This window comes from Bos grunniens, chromosome 5, assembly GCF_055505025.1.
Source record: "Bos grunniens cultivar Pamir isolate PY7600 chromosome 5, Bosgru_T2T1.0, whole genome shotgun sequence".
NCBI classification, from domain to species: Eukaryota; Metazoa; Chordata; class Mammalia; order Artiodactyla; family Bovidae; genus Bos; species Bos grunniens.
This window is the reverse complement of record NC_141169.1, coordinates 5,708,455-5,725,237: the sequence shown is the minus strand read 5'-3', so window position 1 is coordinate 5,725,237 and position 16,783 is coordinate 5,708,455. Positions and strand designations below refer to the sequence as shown.

General features: G+C 43.5%; 1 protein-coding gene across 9 annotated transcripts in view; it reads right to left on the bottom strand.

Annotated features, from left to right (window-relative positions):
- LOC147371265 (glioma pathogenesis-related protein 1-like) overlaps positions 1-16,259 on the bottom strand; it is a 69,424-nt gene extending 53,165 nt beyond the window's left edge. For 6 of the 9 annotated variants that reach the window (XR_015163383.1, XR_015163384.1, XR_015163385.1 and 3 more), the window contains exon 1: positions 16,132-16,259. The gene's annotated coding sequence lies outside the window, so the exon portion shown is untranslated. Of the gene's footprint in view, positions 1-13,873; positions 13,958-14,973; positions 15,072-16,131 lie in introns of those variants that run through there. The other 3 variants (XM_086398738.1, XM_086398741.1, XM_086398739.1) reach the window with 3 other exon arrangements.
- Between the last annotated feature and the right edge of the window lie 524 nt (positions 16,260-16,783).

Here is a 16,783-nt window from a genome sequence, read left to right as displayed (position 1 = left end):
GGAAAAAGCAGTCTTAAAAATCTTTTCACACTAATAGAAAAAGACTTCAATACTGCTATGCAAACCTTGAAAATACTACACTCAGAAGTTACTAGCTTAGCCTTTGTGGTACTCTAAAATCAACGTGCCCTAAATGCACTGATATTCAGCAAGGAGGACCTTGTGCAATCACTGTTGAAAAATAGCGCTTTTTGTGAATCCAGCAGGGCAAATAATATCTAATTTACATGTGCTAAAAGAAGTTTAACAGTTTTTCTGGACAAAGTCCTGAGAGTGTTAATAGCTTCAGTAGGGAAGTCAGAGGTCTCCAGTGGCAGGAGCAAATTCACTACAAGTGGCAGACGGCTTTTTCTTTTCTCTTCTAATCCTGCATTGTCATGGTGACATCTGGTTCCACCTGAACTGAACTTTGTCTCAAACCTTGAGTTAACCACTGTGCTTTTCTTGGAAATGTTTTCTTAAGCTATATTAATGAACTATGTATTTGCTTGGGAATCTGGTTTCTTCAAGATTCGTGCCAGTCGTTTTGTGGCCAGGGATGACTCATCCTGTGCCCGTGCTATCTCAAAATGCATGTTGTGGGGGAGGGGCCTGGTGTAAATCTCAATTTTGAGGTGTTTCCTTCCTCTAATTAGCAGCTTGCTAGAAGGTATGTAACTTCTTGCTAAAAACTAGCAAGGGGGCACTCTTTTTGTCCCCTTCTGATGTCTATGTCAGAAGGTTTCTCTGTCTCCTATATACTTTAAAAAGACTTTATTACACAGTAAGCTCTGAGCAATCAAGAGCAATCAAGCAATCCTTGTCTCTGGCACTGGATCGAATTCCTGTCCTCCAGAGGCCATGAATCCTGGCATTGCACGTGACTTATAGCAAAAACCTTTCAGTCCCAGGGTTGGGGAACTTATGTAACAGGATGTGGAGAAACGTTGCCCAGTTGGTTCTTTTCTGCTTGTTCAACTTCATTTTCTGTTTGTTTATCTTCAATTTTGCAATAAGGAGTTCATGATCTGAGCTACAGTCACAAAAACAAGACTAGGAGCTGACTGTGGCTAAGATCATGAACTCCTTACTGCAAAATTCAGACTTAAATAGAAGAAAGTAGGGAAAACCGCTATGTCATTCAGGTATGACCTAAATCAAATCCCTTACTATTATACAGTGGAAGCAACAAAATAGATTCAAGGGATTAGATCTGATAGACAGAGTGCCTGAAGAACTATGGATAGAGATTCATAACACTGTACAGGAGGCGGGGACCAAAACCATACCCAAGAAAAAGAAATACAAAAAGGCAAAATGGTTGTCTGAGGAAACCTTACAAATAGCTGAGAAAAGAGAAGGAAATGGCAAAGGAGAAAAGGAAAGATACATCCATCTTAATGCAGAGTTCCAAAGAATAGCAAGAAGAGATAAAAAAGTCTTCTGAAGTGAACAATGCAAAGAAATAGAGGAAAATAGTAGAATGGGAAAGACTAGAGAACTCTTCAAGAAAATCAGAGATACCAAGGGAACATTTCATGCAAAGATGGGCTCAATAAAGGATAGAAATGGTATGGACCTAACAGAAGCAGAAGATATTAAGAAGGAGTGGCAAGAATACACAGATGAACTATACAAAAAAGATCTAAATGACCCAGATAACCACGATGGTGTGATCACTCACCTAGAGCCAGACATCCTAAAGTATGAAGTCCAGTGGGCCTTAGGAGGCATTACTATGAACAATGCTAATGGAGGTGACGGAATTCCAGCTGAGCTATTTCAAATCCTAAAAGATGATGCTGTGAAAGTGCTGCACTCAATATGCCAGCACATTTGGAAAACTCAGCAGTGGCCACCGGACTGGAAAAGTTCAGTTTTCATTCAAATCCCAAAGAAGGACAATGGCAAAGAATGTTCAAACTACCATACAATTGCACTCATTTCACATGCTAGCAGAATCATGCTCAAAATCCTTCAAGCTTCAACAATATATGAACCGAGAACTTCCAGATGTATAAGCTGGATTTAGAAAAGGTAGAGGAGAAGGCAATGGCACCCTACTCCAGTACTCTTGCCTGGAAAATCCCATGGACGGAGGAGCCTGGTGGGGCTGCAGTCCATGGGGTCGCGAAGAGTCGGACATGACTGAGCGACTTCACTTTCACTTTTCACTTTCATGCATTGGAGAAGGAAATGGCAACCCACTCCAGTGTTCTTGCCTGGAGAATCCCAGGGACGGGGGAGCCTGGCGGGCTGCCATCTATGGGGTCGCACAGAGTCAGACACTACTGAAGCGACTTAGCAGCAGCAGCAGCAGCAGCAGCAGCAGAGGAACTAGAGATCAAATTGCCAACATCCACTGGATCATAGAAAAAGCAAGAGAATTTCAGAAAAACGTCTACTTCTGCTTCACTGACTATGCTAACACCTTTGACTGTGTGCATGCATGCATGCTAAGTCACTACTGTCATGTCCAACTCTGTGCAACCCTATGGATTGCAGCCTGCCAGGCTCCTCTGTCCATGGAAATTCTCCAGACAAGAATATTGGAGTGAGTTGCCATGACTTCCTCTAGGGGATCTTCCCTTCCCAGGAATGGAACCCACATCTCTATGTCTCCTGCATTGGCAAGTGGGTTCTTTAGCACTAGCTCTACCTGGAAGCTCCTTTGACTATGTGGATTGCAGGAAACTGTGGACAATTCTTAAAGAGATGGAATACCAGAACACCTTACCTGCCTGCTGAGAAATGTTTATGCAGGTCAAGAAGCAACAGACCCAGACATGGAACAAAGGACTGGTTCCAAACTGGGAAAAGAGTATGTCAAGGTTATATACTGTCACCTTGATTATTTGACTTATATGCAGAGTATATCATGAGAAATGCTGGGCTGAATGAAGCCCAAGTTGGAATCAAGATTGCTGGGAGAAATATCAATAACCACAGATATGCACCACCCCAGGGTGGATGACACCACCCTTATGGCAGAAAGTGAAGAACTAAAGAGCCTCTTGATGAAAGTGGAAAAGGAGAGTGAAAAAGTTGGTTTAAAACTCAACATTCAAAAAACTAAGATCATGGTATCCGGTCCCATCACTTCATGGAAAATAGATGGGGAGACAATGGAAACAGTGACAGACTTTATTTTCTTGGGCTCCAAAATCACTGCAGATGGTGACTGTAGCCATGAAATTAAAAGATGCTTGCTCCTTGGAAGAAAAGCTATGACCAACCTAGACAGCATATTTAAAAGCAGAGACACTATTTTGCCAACAAAGGTCCGTCTAGTCAAAGCTATGGTTTTCCCAGTAGTCATGTATGGATGTGAATATTCAGGGTTCATTTCCTTTAGGATCGACTGGTTTGATCTCCTTGCTGTCCAAGAGACTCAAGAATTTTCTTCAGCACCACAGTTCAAAAGCATCAAATCTTCAGCACTCAGCCTTCTTTATGGTCCAACTGAGCACCGAAGAATTGATACTTTTGAACTGTGGTGTTGGAGAAGACTCTTGAGCATGCCTTGAACTGCAAGGAGATCAAGCCAGTCAATCCTAAAGGCAACCAACCCTGAATATTCATTGGAAGGACAGATACTGAAGCTCCAATACTGTGGCCACCTGATGCAAAGAGTTGACTCATTAGAAAAGACTTTGACGCTGGGAAAGATTGAAGGCAGGAGGAGAAGGGGATGATGGAGGATGAGATGGTGAGATAGCATCACTGACTCGATGGACATGAGTTTGAGTATACTCTGGGAGTTGGCGATGGACAGGGAAGCCTGGCGTGCTGCAGTCCATGGGTTTGCAAAGAGTCAGACGTGACTGAGTGACTGAACAACAGTATCATTCTAATCTATGTTCTTTTCTTTCTTTGCAATTTTACCAATTTATTACTTACTTTTTTCTGTACAGTCACCAGGTCAGTTTTTTACATATGAAATTATTAAGGAAGTTTCATTAGAGGGAACTGATGGGGTTCCAGGAAGGCTGCCCCAAGATGCATATCTGGCATGCAGATTAATTCATACTGAAAACAAGCAAGGCCCAAAAGACTCAGAAAGAACATTTGACTGTCCTTCTAATTGCCTAGAGACTTTCAGATAGAAGTCCCATTCTAGGAAGGAGTTATCACCATAGATAACTCTTGGTGCTGTTCAGTCACTCAATCATTGTGGACTCTTTGCCACCCCAAGGGCTATAGCATGCCAGGCTTCCCTGTCCTTTACCATCTCCGGGAGCTTGATAAATAACTACAGTATATTGTAAGCTAGGTATGGTAGACAGGAAAGAACATAACAAGGTCTGTTTGATCACTGTCCTCTCTTGAGTCCCACTGTCTCTAGATAGCCCAGCAAACACTTGTTGATCATGCATTAACTCTTTTTGTCTTCATGTGGATTATCTTACTTCTCCTAGAAGTCTTAGACCTCTACCTCCTTCTCCTAGGTCCAAGATGACTTATATACCTCACCTTGCCTTCTATCTTTGCAGTTTCTTATGCTTTGTGCATTCCCCATATGTACATATTAAACTTGATTTTGTCCTCTTAATCTGCTTGAACCTGGAATGTCAGGTCCATGAATCAAGGCAAATTGAAAGTGGTCAAACAAGAGATGGCAAGAGTGAATGTCAACATTCTAGGAATCAGCGAACTGAAATGGACTGGAATGGGTGAATTTAACTCAGATGACCGTTATATCTACTACTGCAGCCAGGAATCCCTCAGAAGAAATGGAGTAGCCATCATGGTCAACAAAAGAGTCCGAAATGCAGTACTTGGATGCAATCTCAAAAACGACAGAATGATCTCTGTTCGTTTCCAAGGCAAACCATACAATATCACAGTACTCCAAGTCTATGCCCCAACCAGTAATGCTGAAGAAGCTGAAGTTGAATGGTTCTATGAAGACCTACAATACCTTTTAGAACTAACACCCAAAAAAGATGTCCTTTTCATTATAGGGGACTGCAATGCAAAAGTAGGAAGTCAAGAAACACCTGGAGTAACAGGCAAATTTAGCCTTGGAATACGGAATGAAGCAGGGCAAAGACTAATAGAGTTTTGCCAAGAAAATACACTAGTCATAACAAAAACCCTCTTCCAAAAACACAAGAGAAGACTCTATACATGGACATCACCAGATGGTCAACACCGAAATCAGATTGATTATATTCTTTGCTGCCAAAGATGGAGAAGCTCTATGCAGTCAGCAAAAACAAGACCAGGAGCTGACTGTGGCTCAGATCATGAACTCCTTATTGCCAAATTCAGACTTAAATTGAAGAAAGTAGGGAAAACCACTAGACCATTCAGGTATGACCTAAATCAAATCCCTTATGATTATACAGTGGAAGTGAGAAATAGATTTGAGGGACTAGATCTGATAGACAGAGTGCCTGATGAACTATGGATGGAGGTTCATAATGTTGTACAGGAGACAGGGATCAAGACCATCCCCATGGAAAAGAAATGCAAAAAAGCAAAATGGCTGTATGGGGAGGCCTTACAAATAGCTGTGAAAAGAAGAGAAACGAAAAGCAAAGGAGAAAAGGAAAGATATAAGCATCTGAACGCAGAGTTCCAAAGAATAGCAAGAAGAGATAAGAAAGCCTTCTTCAGCGAACAATGCAAAGAAGTAGAGGAAAACAACAGAATGTGAAAGACTAGGGATCTCTTCAAGAAAATTAGAGATACCAAAGGAACACTTTACACAAAGATGGGCTCAGTAAAGGACAGAAATGGTATGGACCTAACAGAAGCAGAAGATATTAAGAAGAGATGGCAAGAATACACAGAAGAACTGTACAAAAAAGATCCTCACGACCTAGATAATCACGATGGTGTGATCACTGACCTAGAGCCAGACATCCTGAAATGTGAAGTCAAGTGGGCCTTAGAAAGCATCACTACAAACAAAGCTAGTGGAGGTGATGGAATTCCAGTTGAGCTATTCCAAATCCTGAAAGATGATGCTGTGAAAGTGCTGCACTCAATATGCCAGCACATTTGGAAAACTCAGCAGTGGCCACAGGACTGGAAAAGGGCAGTTTTCATTCCAATCCCAAAGAAAGGCAATGCCAAAGAATGCTCAAACTACCACACAATTGCACTCATCTCACACGCTAGTAAAGTAATGCTCAAAATTCTCCAAGCCAGGCTTCAGCAATATGTGAACCATGAACTTCCTGATGTTCAAGCTGGTTTTAGAAAAGGCAGAGGAACCAGAGATCAAATTGCCAACATCCACTGGATCATGGAAAAAGCAAGAGAGTTCCAGAAAAACATCTATTTCTGCTTTCTTGACTATGCCAAAGCCTTTGTCTGTGTGGATCACAATAAACTGTGGAAAATTCTGAAAGAGATGGGAATACCAGACCATCTGATCTGCCTCTTGAGAAATTTGTATGCAGGTCAGGAAGCAACAGTTGGAACTGGATACGGAACAACAGACCTTTTCCCAAATAGGAAAAGGAGTACATCAAGGCTGTATATTATCACCCTGCTTATTTAACTTGGATGCAGAGTACATCATGAGAAACACTGAACTGAAAGAAGCACAAGCTGGAATCAAGATTGCCGGGAGAAATATCAATAACTTCAGATATGCAGATGACACCACCCTTATGGCAGAAAGTGAGGAGGAACTAAGAAGTGTCTTGATGAAAGTGAAAGAGGAGAGTGAAAAAGTTGGCTTAAAGCTCAACATTCAGAAAACGAAGATCATGGCATCTGGCCCCATTACTTCATGGGAAATAGATGGGGAAACAGTGGAAACAGTGTCAGACTTTATTTTTTGGGGCTCCAAAATCACTGCAGATGGTGACTGCAGCCATGAAATTAAAAGACCCTTACTCCTTGGAAGGAAAGTTATGACCAACCTAGATAGCATATTCAAAAGCAGAGACATTACTTTGCCAACAAAGGTTCGTCTAATCAAGGCTATGGTTTTTCCAGTGGTCATGTATGGATGTGAGAGTTGGACTGTGAAGAAGGCTGAGCGCCGAAGAATTGATGCTTTTGAACTGTGGTGTTGGAGAAGACTCCTGAGAGTTCCTTGGACTGCAAGGAGATCCAACCAGTCCATTCTGAAGGAGATCAGCCCTGGGATTTCTTTGGAAGGAATGATGCTAAAGCTGAAACTCTAGTACTTTGGCCACCTCATGCGAAGAGTTGACTCATTGGAAAAGACTCTGATGCTGGGAGGGATTGGGGGCAGGAGGAGAAGGGGATGACAGAGGATGAGATGGCTGCATGGCATCACTGACTTGATGGATGTGGTGATGGACAGGGAGGGCTGGCGTGCTGCGATTCATGGGGTCGCAAAGAGTCGGACAAGACTGAGCAACTGAACTGAACTCAACTGAACTGAGAGTGCATCATGTGAAATTCTGGGCTGGATGAAGCTCAAGCTGTAATCAAGATTTCTGGGAAAAATATCAATAACCTCAGATATGCAGATACCCCACCCTTATGGCAGAAAGTGAAGAAGAACTAAAGAGTCTCTTGATGAAGATGAAAGAGGAGAGTGAAAAAGTTGACTTAAAACTCAACATTCAAAAAATGAAGATCATGGCATCTGGTCCTGTCACTTCATAGCAAACAGATGGGGAAACAGTGGAAACAGTGACAGACTTTATTTTCTTGGACTCCAAAATCACTGCAGATGGTGACTGCACCCATGAAATTAAGACACTTGCTCCTTGGAAGAAAAGCTATTGCAAACCTAGACAGCATATTAAAAAACAGAGATATTACTTTGCCAAAAAAGGTCCATCTAGTCAAAGCTTTTGTTTTTCCAGTAGTCATGTGTGGATGTAAGAATTGGACCATAAAGAAAGCTGAATGCCAAACAATTGATGTTTTTGAACTGTGGTGTTGGAGAAGACTCTTGAGAGTTCCTTGGACTGCAAGAAGACCAAACCAGTCAATCCTAAAGGCAATCAACCCTGAATATTCATTGGAAGGACTGATGCTGAAGCTCCAATACTTTGACCACCTGATGCAAAGGGTTGACTCATTGGAAAAGTCCCTGATGCTGGGAGAGATCAAAGGTGGGAGGAGAAGGAGATGACAGAGGATGAAATGGTTTGATGGCATCACCGACTGGATGGACATGAGTTTGAGCAAGCCCTGCGAGTTGATGATGGACAAGAAAGCCTGGTATGCTGCAGTCCATGGGGTCACAAAGAGCCAGACAGGACTGAGTGGCTCAACTGAATACTGTTAGACCTAATTTCAGTTACTGTCTATTAGGCTGCAATCCACAGGCCTGCAAGCCCTGTACTTGTGCAGCCTCAAGACCAAAGAAAGAGCCCAGAGTTGTACCCAGTCTAAGTTATACTGCTCACTGTTTCTTTTTTGTTGTATACCATATGGCAGGCCACCTTGGGAGACAAGTTGTTGGGGCAAGGAATAGTGACTTCATCTGGAACGCCAGAAAACCAAGATGGTGTGTTTGTGTCTCAAAGAACCATCTTGCCTGAGTTAAAATTCAAGTTTCTTTTATACAAAAAGGGGAGGGAGTAAAGCCAAGCATTTCCTGGTTCCTATCAGCCTCCAGAGGTGATATGTTCATGTCTTCCTGTCTGACAGATGGGCCTGGTCAGGGAGTTTTGTGAGGTAAACAAAGGTATTTTTGCTTAATGCTCATTGCGTGCATTTGTGCTAGTCATTTCAGTTGTGTCTGACTCTTTGTGATCTTATGGACTGTAGCCCTCCATAAAGGACTGTGTCCATGGGATTCTCCAGGCAAGAATACTGGACTGGGTTGCCATGTCCTGCTTCAGGGATCTTCCGGACCCTGGGATTGAATTCAAGTCTCTTATGTCTCCTGCATTGGCAGCTGGGTTCTTTACCACTAGCGCCACCTGGGAAGCCCCTAATGCTCATTACTTGGAGGCAAAGTTCTCATAGATGGACCCTTATGTATAACTTAAGCTGATAGGCAAAAGCCCTTTGGTGATTAACTTGAAATACAAAACATTTGTCCCTATTACAATTTCCTACTATCAATGCCCATTCCGTCATCTTGTGGGGAAAGGGGCGATAAACTTTCTGTCTACTTGCTGCTGAATGGAAGTAATGAATATTCTTTAGTCTTAGTCTGTTCCTTTTTAGCTACAACTACCTGAAGCAGATGAATCCTCTTGGCACTTAGTTGTCTAATTCATAGTTGAACTTGGGGCTTGAGTTCCAGTTCCCAATACATGTAGTAAATTCCTATGCTATTTAGTTAGACATAAACAAAAAAAATTGATTGACTCTTACTCCAGCTACAGAGAAATTACCATCTACTTCATGTAGATAGGCAGACCTGTTGGAGGCAAACTCATGAAGAGGTTAGTATTATGCCCAAAGTTTAATATAATAGGCAACTGCTGGGTATCCTACAACAGCAGTCCCCAACCCCTGGGCTATAGACTGGTCCACCACCTTTTAGGAACCAGGTGGCACAGCGTGGGTGAGGGCTGGGCCAGTGAGTGTCTGCAGCTCCCCATCAATTGCATCATCACCTAAACCTACCCCTCCACCCCGATCTGTGGAAAAATCATCTTTCACAAAACTGGTCCCTGGTACCAAAAAGGTTGGGACCACTGTCTTAGAGTGTCTATGGATTCTCTTGCTTGGGCAGACACCTGGAAATGGCCTACCATATAGTATTTCAAAGCGGCTTAATTGAAGCCTGCTTCCTGGACCCACCGATCTGTAGTCAGGCAACCGGGAAGGCCTCATCCCAAGTTACTTTAGTCTGGACATGTTTTAGAGATGTTCCTTTTTAAATGTATAATTCAGTTTCATAGCTCTTCCTGTTGATTGTGGTCTCTGGGATGAAAGTAGTTTCAATGCCTTAACCCCAATCAGGGGATAATTTCTCTTGAAAAGTGAAAGTGAAGTTGCTCAGCCATGTCTGACTCTTTGTGACCCCTTGGATGGTACCCAGGTCTCCCGCATTGCAGGCAGACGTTTTAACCTCTGAGCCACCAGGGAAGCCCAAATTTCTCTTCAGAGGACTTTAATGACTTCAGACTTTCTGTCCAGTGGGATATGCTTCTCACTATCCAAAAAAAGGGTTTCCCTGGTAGCTCAGCTGTTAAAGAATCCACCAGCAATGAAGAAGACCCCGGTTGGATTCCTGGGTCGGGAAGATCCCCTAGGGAAGGCACAGACTACCCACTCTAGTATTCTTGGTCTTCCCTGGAGGAGGGTGCTTCAGATCGTAAAGAATCCACAATACAGGAGTTCTGGGTTCGATCCCTGGGTTGGGAAGATCCCCTGGAGAAGGGCATGGCAACCCACTCTGGTATTCTTGCCTGGAGAATGGATAGAGGAGCCTGGCAGGCTACAGTCCATGGGGTCACAAAGAGTAGGACACAACTCAACCATAAAGCACACACACACATTCTGAACAAGAATCCACAAACACTAGAAGGTTGTCCAAAATTTCCTGCAGCTCAAAGCATTTGAGTAAAGTCTATTTTCCAGTCCTTGGTGGGGCAGTTTCCTCTGTGTTGAGTTCCCACCTTGGGAGGTTCTAAAGCAATTCTGGGGTTATTTTTAGACTCTGATGTCAAGCTGTCCTGATGGAAGACATCAGGAAGGACAACGGGCTCTTTCTCTGTAAGTTTTAAGTGGGGCTTCTATGGGGAATTGGTGTCTCAAGTCTAAGGAAGCTCCCAGGCTTCTTCCCTTCAGGTTCCTGTTTCTGCCACAGGAGAGGCTTTTATTGTTTCTATGTTAGCCTAGAGGCAATCTCGGAGAAGGCAATGGCACCCCACTCCAGTACTCTTGCCTGGAAAATCCCATGGACAGAGGAGCCTGGTAGACTGCAGTCTATGGGTTCGCAAAGAGTCGGACATGACTGAACGACTTCCTTTTCACTTTTCACTTTTACGCATTGGAGAAGGAAATGGCAAGCCACTCCAGTGTTCTTGCCTGGAGAATCCCAGGGACGGAGGAGCCTGGTGGGCTGCTGTCTATGGGGTCGCACAGAGTCGGACACAACTGAAGTGACTTAGCAGCAGCAGCAGCAGCAACATGGGAAAGGCATGTCCATTTCTATTTGTAGTTTTAGCTGATTTTTAGGAACCAACTGGAGACTTTCTTCCTGGAAATGTCTCACTCTGGGATAAGAACAGGTTTGGTTTTGTTTTTTTCCTGTTCTTTTCCTCCATGTGACATCAATAAATATTTTAAATATCACAGAACTAAATTGAGTGTATATGAAGAAACATGCTTTCTGGGTGGCTCAGTGAAAAGAATCCGCAAGCAATGCAGGAGATGTGGGTTCAATTCCTGGGTTGGAAGATACCCTGGAGGAGGAAATGGCAACCCGCTCCAGTATTCTTGCTGGGAAAACCCCATGGACAGAGGAGGCTAGCAGGCTACAGTACCTAGGGTCACAAAGAATCGGACACAACTGAGCGACTGACATGAACGCATGGAGAAAGCATACTAAACAAAATAAAATGAAAACCTCAAAAGGACCTAAAGGAGCACAGTCAAACAGAAAATCCTAAATAAACCCTCAACTTTGGTCTTGGGTTTTACAGATACCAATGACACAGGAAACCATAAGCAACATAAATAACTGAGCAAGAAGATCAGTACGCATCCCACAGGGTCCTCACATAATCCTGCCCAAACCACTTGTAGAGATCCTAACAAGTACTGTGGTCACACGTTGTTATTATACAATATAGCATCTTCATCTCACCCATGTTCACAGCTGTAATCAGGTCACTTATCCAAAATGTGCCTTAGAAGGCTTTCTTTAGAGATCATAGAAACATTTATGTGTTTTCAAAGACAGAAATTCAAGACAGACAAAACACAAACTGCACACACAAATCCTAGCATCCAAAGAAACAGATAAACCAGGTCACAAACCGAGCTGTAAAAGTCCAGCAACTCTTTCCACTCTCCAACAGGATACCCAACTCAAGTAAAGGCAGTCTGAAGAAAAAGGCCCAAATGGAGAGGAAATAAAATCTCTATCTGTAAACACCGGAGTGACCTGCCCTTCTGTATGAAGCCTGTGGCCGCTCCCGTATGCTGATTCCTTATTCCACCTGCCAGGGACTTCCCTGGCAGTGCAGTGGTTAAGACTCCGTGCTTCCAGTGCTGAGGGCATGGGCTCGTTCCCTGGTTGGGGAACTAAGATCCCGCATGCCTCATGGCATGACCAAAAAACTAATAAATGAGGGAACTAAAGTTTAAAGAGATACCACTGCCCTGTTCCCGCTGCCAAATGTGGGGGCAGCCAGTGCTGCTTTGGGGGATTTTGAAGATGAGATCCTCAGGATAGGAGGTCCTGGCATCTGCTAGGAGCTTACCAGAAAATTCCCAAGCCAGGCTGGCTAGCCAAGGAGTAGCAAGGATTCTGGCTGGCTGTACCAACATTTGTTACCTAGTCCAAGCTCGTACTGCTTGTCACAGAACAGGGCAAAAAAATCAAAAGAGGAACTGTTAGTGCAAGGAATGGTGACTTTATTTGGAGAACCAGCAGAGAGAAAACGGTGAGCTCCTGTCTCACAGGACCATCTTGCCTGAGTTAGAATTCAGACCTCTTTCTGCTGAAAGGCGGGGGAGTGAAGTCGAGCATTTCCTAGTTCCCACCAGCCTCCGGAGGGAGTGTGTTCATTTCTTTGCACCTGCAGTCATTCACAGCTGGGCCTGGCCATGATGTTTTCTGAGAGGCAAAGTTCCCAGAGGCGGGCTATTTTGTATAATTCAAGCTGATAAGCAACATTACTTTCATGATTAACTTGAAATAGCAAACAAGATTTCTTCCTTATTTCAGAGTCAGTGACAGAGACATTCTTTAAAGGGGGATCTTACATGTCTGAAGCAAAATCCTGGAGCAATACTCCACCCTGTGTGACAGACAGAAGGCAAGACATGGCAGTAGTCTTTGCTATGGGATGGTGAGGGATTGGTGGGAGGAGGAGAAGTTACCAGTTATAAAGGGAACTGACCTCAGGTTGGCTCTTTGGTTACCAGGGAAACCAGCAGAGGAGCACCTCTTTTTGTCCTTTGGATAAGGTATTCCTAATCTTTAGAGCTATCATAGTCTGGGCCTGGGGCAAGTATGTAGGCATGCACTGATTAGGATCTAGCAGCAAGAGGAAAGATCAGTCCTGTGAGTAGGGTGAAGGTAAAGCAGAGACTGATAGAGCAGGGGATGTACAGAGAGCAAGTGAACAACCATCTAGGGAGAATTGATCAGATATTATCATAAACATGTGTCACCGAAAAAACAAAATACCCTCCAAATTCCATTATAATGCACTCAAAGTCTTTTGTCATTTACAGAAAGTTACTGTTTTACTCAGGTGCTTTTGTAAAAGTGTTTCTGCAAAAATATTTCATCTTCAGAGAAATTCATGGAAAGCATTTTGACAGGTACTGGCTTCTGTGAAGGTTAAGATCATAAAATTAAATTGGGTTAAACTTGCCAGAACTAATGAAAAAACTAGATTCAAGCAGAACAAGTATTAATTACATCAGACTGAGCAAACTGGGAGGACGATTATAATTTTTATGACATTTTGTTTTAAACTTTGCCAGTTCTTTTATATTATGCTTTTCCAAAGTTAAGGAAACTTCTCTCAAGCTATCTATGTCTTGCAGCATTTTGGTAAAGTATACCCTAGTAAACAAAGATGAAATATTTACTTTTTCTCTCTACCTGATCCCTCTTGAATTTGGAAACCCTTAAGTATTCTTTTCATGGCAATAGAGTTAAGTTATTTGCATAAGTTCATTAAGCATCTGGTCTTTTCTAACAGGACACAGTTGGAAATATTTGCTGTATTACTGACAAGGACAGAGTAAAGGGACAAAGTAGGTGATTAGTTAATCCCATCAGGGGCCTATAAGTAGAAAAGTTTACCTGTAAGTTAAACGATGGCTCGAGAGAGCAGGCTTGCTTTACCACACAACCAAGCGGGCTTGCTTAGCAACGAAACCACGCAAAGGAAGCATGAGACGTGACCCCAAACAATAACTCAATGGTGGCATGACCCACATCCTGCCCAGTGAGCTCAGGAAGTTAATGATCCCTGGGACATGCTCTCTGCACACATGATAAACGATACTTTGTGGACCTAACTTCAACATGTGCGGAAAAGAAAACGCCTCTGCTCAATCAGGAGGAGGAGCTGTTAATGAAAGCATGACTTCTGCTCAAGAAAGACAAAGAAAAAAAAAAAGAAAGACAAAGGCCTCCTCCCCTCCCCACTTTTCCTTTGATTTTAAAACTATAGCCTGGTAAGTTCTCAGGGCGTGGCAGTTGTAAACCTCACAAGCATTCTGCTCTAATAAATCACTTCTTATCTATCACTTTGCCTCCCTCTGATTTCTTTTCTGCACTGAGACATAAAGGACCACAGTACCAGAACTTTTCAGAGCCCCTGAAATGACCCAAGTGGTTTAATTACCAAGGGTTTGACTGGATTGTCATACTCGAGAGAGAGAAGCATAAACTCAGATATGACCAGACAGCTTTAAGGAATTGAGGTTAGCTTTATGGAGCCAATAAAGTGACTCAGAGGTTAAAGCGTCTGCCTGCAACGAGGGAGACCTGGGTTTGATCCCTGGGTTGGAAAGATCCCCTGGAGAAGGAAATGGCAACCCACTCCAGTATTCTTGCCTGGAGAATCCCATGGACAGAGGAGCCTGGTAGGCTGCAGTCCACGGTGTCGCAAAGAGTAGGACACAACTGAATGACTTCACTTTCACTTTCACTTTCACTTATGGAGCCAATAAAGCTTCTTGGAAAAGTCAACCCAGCACCTTGCTTCAGCAAAGCAGTCTTAAAAAGATCTTATATAGTCATTATAAATTATCAGGCTAACTTTAGTGAAAACAAATTAGTTTTACTAGGATTATTTTTGATAAAAAATGGGGATGATAGTATAGAGAAAATTTATGTTTGTATCTTTCTATTAGATTCTAATCCTGTTAATTTTGTCTTTGAGACTTTGTATGTACCTGTAAACTGGACTGAATCTTGAATTCTAATTTCCTCAGATGTCTGGATTCTCCAAACTAATGGTTCTGAATTTTCCCCCACACTTCTGATTTGGAACCTGTAAGAACAAAGACTGCTCTTGATCTCCTTGAAAGGGACCATACCAAGCCCTCCCCCACTACCTAGATGGCGACCAGACTTCAGGGGCTTGAGCCTTGGGTACACATTTCAAGAGAAAGACTTCATTTGACATCTGCTCTCATACAAATCGGAGAAGGCAATGGCACCCCACTCCAGTACTGTTGCCTCGAAAATCCCATGGACGGAGGAGCCTGGTAGGCTGCAGTCCATGGGCTCGCAAAGAGTCGGACACGACTGCGTGACTTCACTTTCACTTTTCACTTTCATGCTTTGGAGAAGGAAATGGCAACCCACTCCATTGTTCTTGCCTGGAGAATCCCAGGGACAGGGGAGCCTGGTGGGCTGCCCTCTATGGGGTCGCACAGAGTCGGACACGACTGAAGTGACTTAGCAGCAGCAGCTGGTACAAATGTTGGAGACCAACAGATCAAATTGATTAGGGAGAGAGGCAGCTGACAACAATGTAGACTGCTTCCTCCCAAGGTACCAGTGTTTTCTTCCTCAAGCAGAGCAAACCATATCAAATTAGATTAGTAACTCACACTTCACTGTCAATTGCCCACAACTGCCTTACATAAGACCACACAGCTCTGCAAAGTCAACTTGCAATAAACCCTTGAAAGTGAAAGTGAAGTCACTCAGTCGTGTCCGACTCTTTGCAACCCCATGGACTGTAGCCCACCAGGTTCCTCCGTCCATGGGATTTTCCAGGCAAGAATACTGGAGTGGATTGCCATTTCCTTCTCCAGGAAATCTTCCCGACCCAGGGATTGAACCCAGGTCTCCCGCATTGTAGGCAGACGCTTTGCTGTCTGAGCCACCAGGGAAGTTTGCCGCAAACACCTGTCATCAGAGTTTGACTTTCTGCACTGCGGACACCCCAGCACATAGCTCGATTATGATTTCTACCTACGATCTTTCCTATCTCAGTTATGCTACAGCCGAGGCCCCCAAATTCTCAGGTCAAGATCTAGGAGTCACCCTTGAAATACACCCAGAGTTCAACCACTTCTCACCCGTCAATCTTTACCTCTCACCTGGAATATGGTGATGATCTCCCCAGCAGTCTGCTTGCTTCCTCCCCTGCCCCTGCATTATGTTCTCCTTCCAGCAGTCAGAATTGTCCTTTTATGGTTTAGGTCAGTTATGTATCAACCCTCTGATCACTTGGAGATGAGTAACACGTGGGAGCTGCTTCCGCATTGTTCCCATTTTTACTGGCAGTGTGGCACCAGACATGTACAGCTTCTGGGGGTACAGTTTAGCAGTAGCTTTCTAGACTTCCTGACAGCCAGCAGCTGTAGAAAAATCCTGTTGCTAGCATTTCTTACACAGAATCAGCCATATCTGGACATTGCTCTAGGACTGTTTTTACAGCACCCTTGTCCATTCTGTCAGCTACATTATTTGCTGTAATAAATACTTTCTCTGCCTAATCTTGTCGGAGTGGCTTATTCTGTATCCGTCAAAGAATCCTGACTCTTTTTCGGCAGTGCCTAGTGGCTTGTGGGATCTTAGCTTCCCAAACAGGGCTTGAATCCAGGCCGTGGGCAGTGAAAGCCCTAACTACTGAACCACAGAGAATTCCCAGGAATCTTGGCTTTTTGAAAAGGAAAACCAACACCTATCAGTCCGCCTCAGAAGAGGCCCTCCAGCTGTTACCCTTTTGGTGTACTTCTTTCAGTGTTT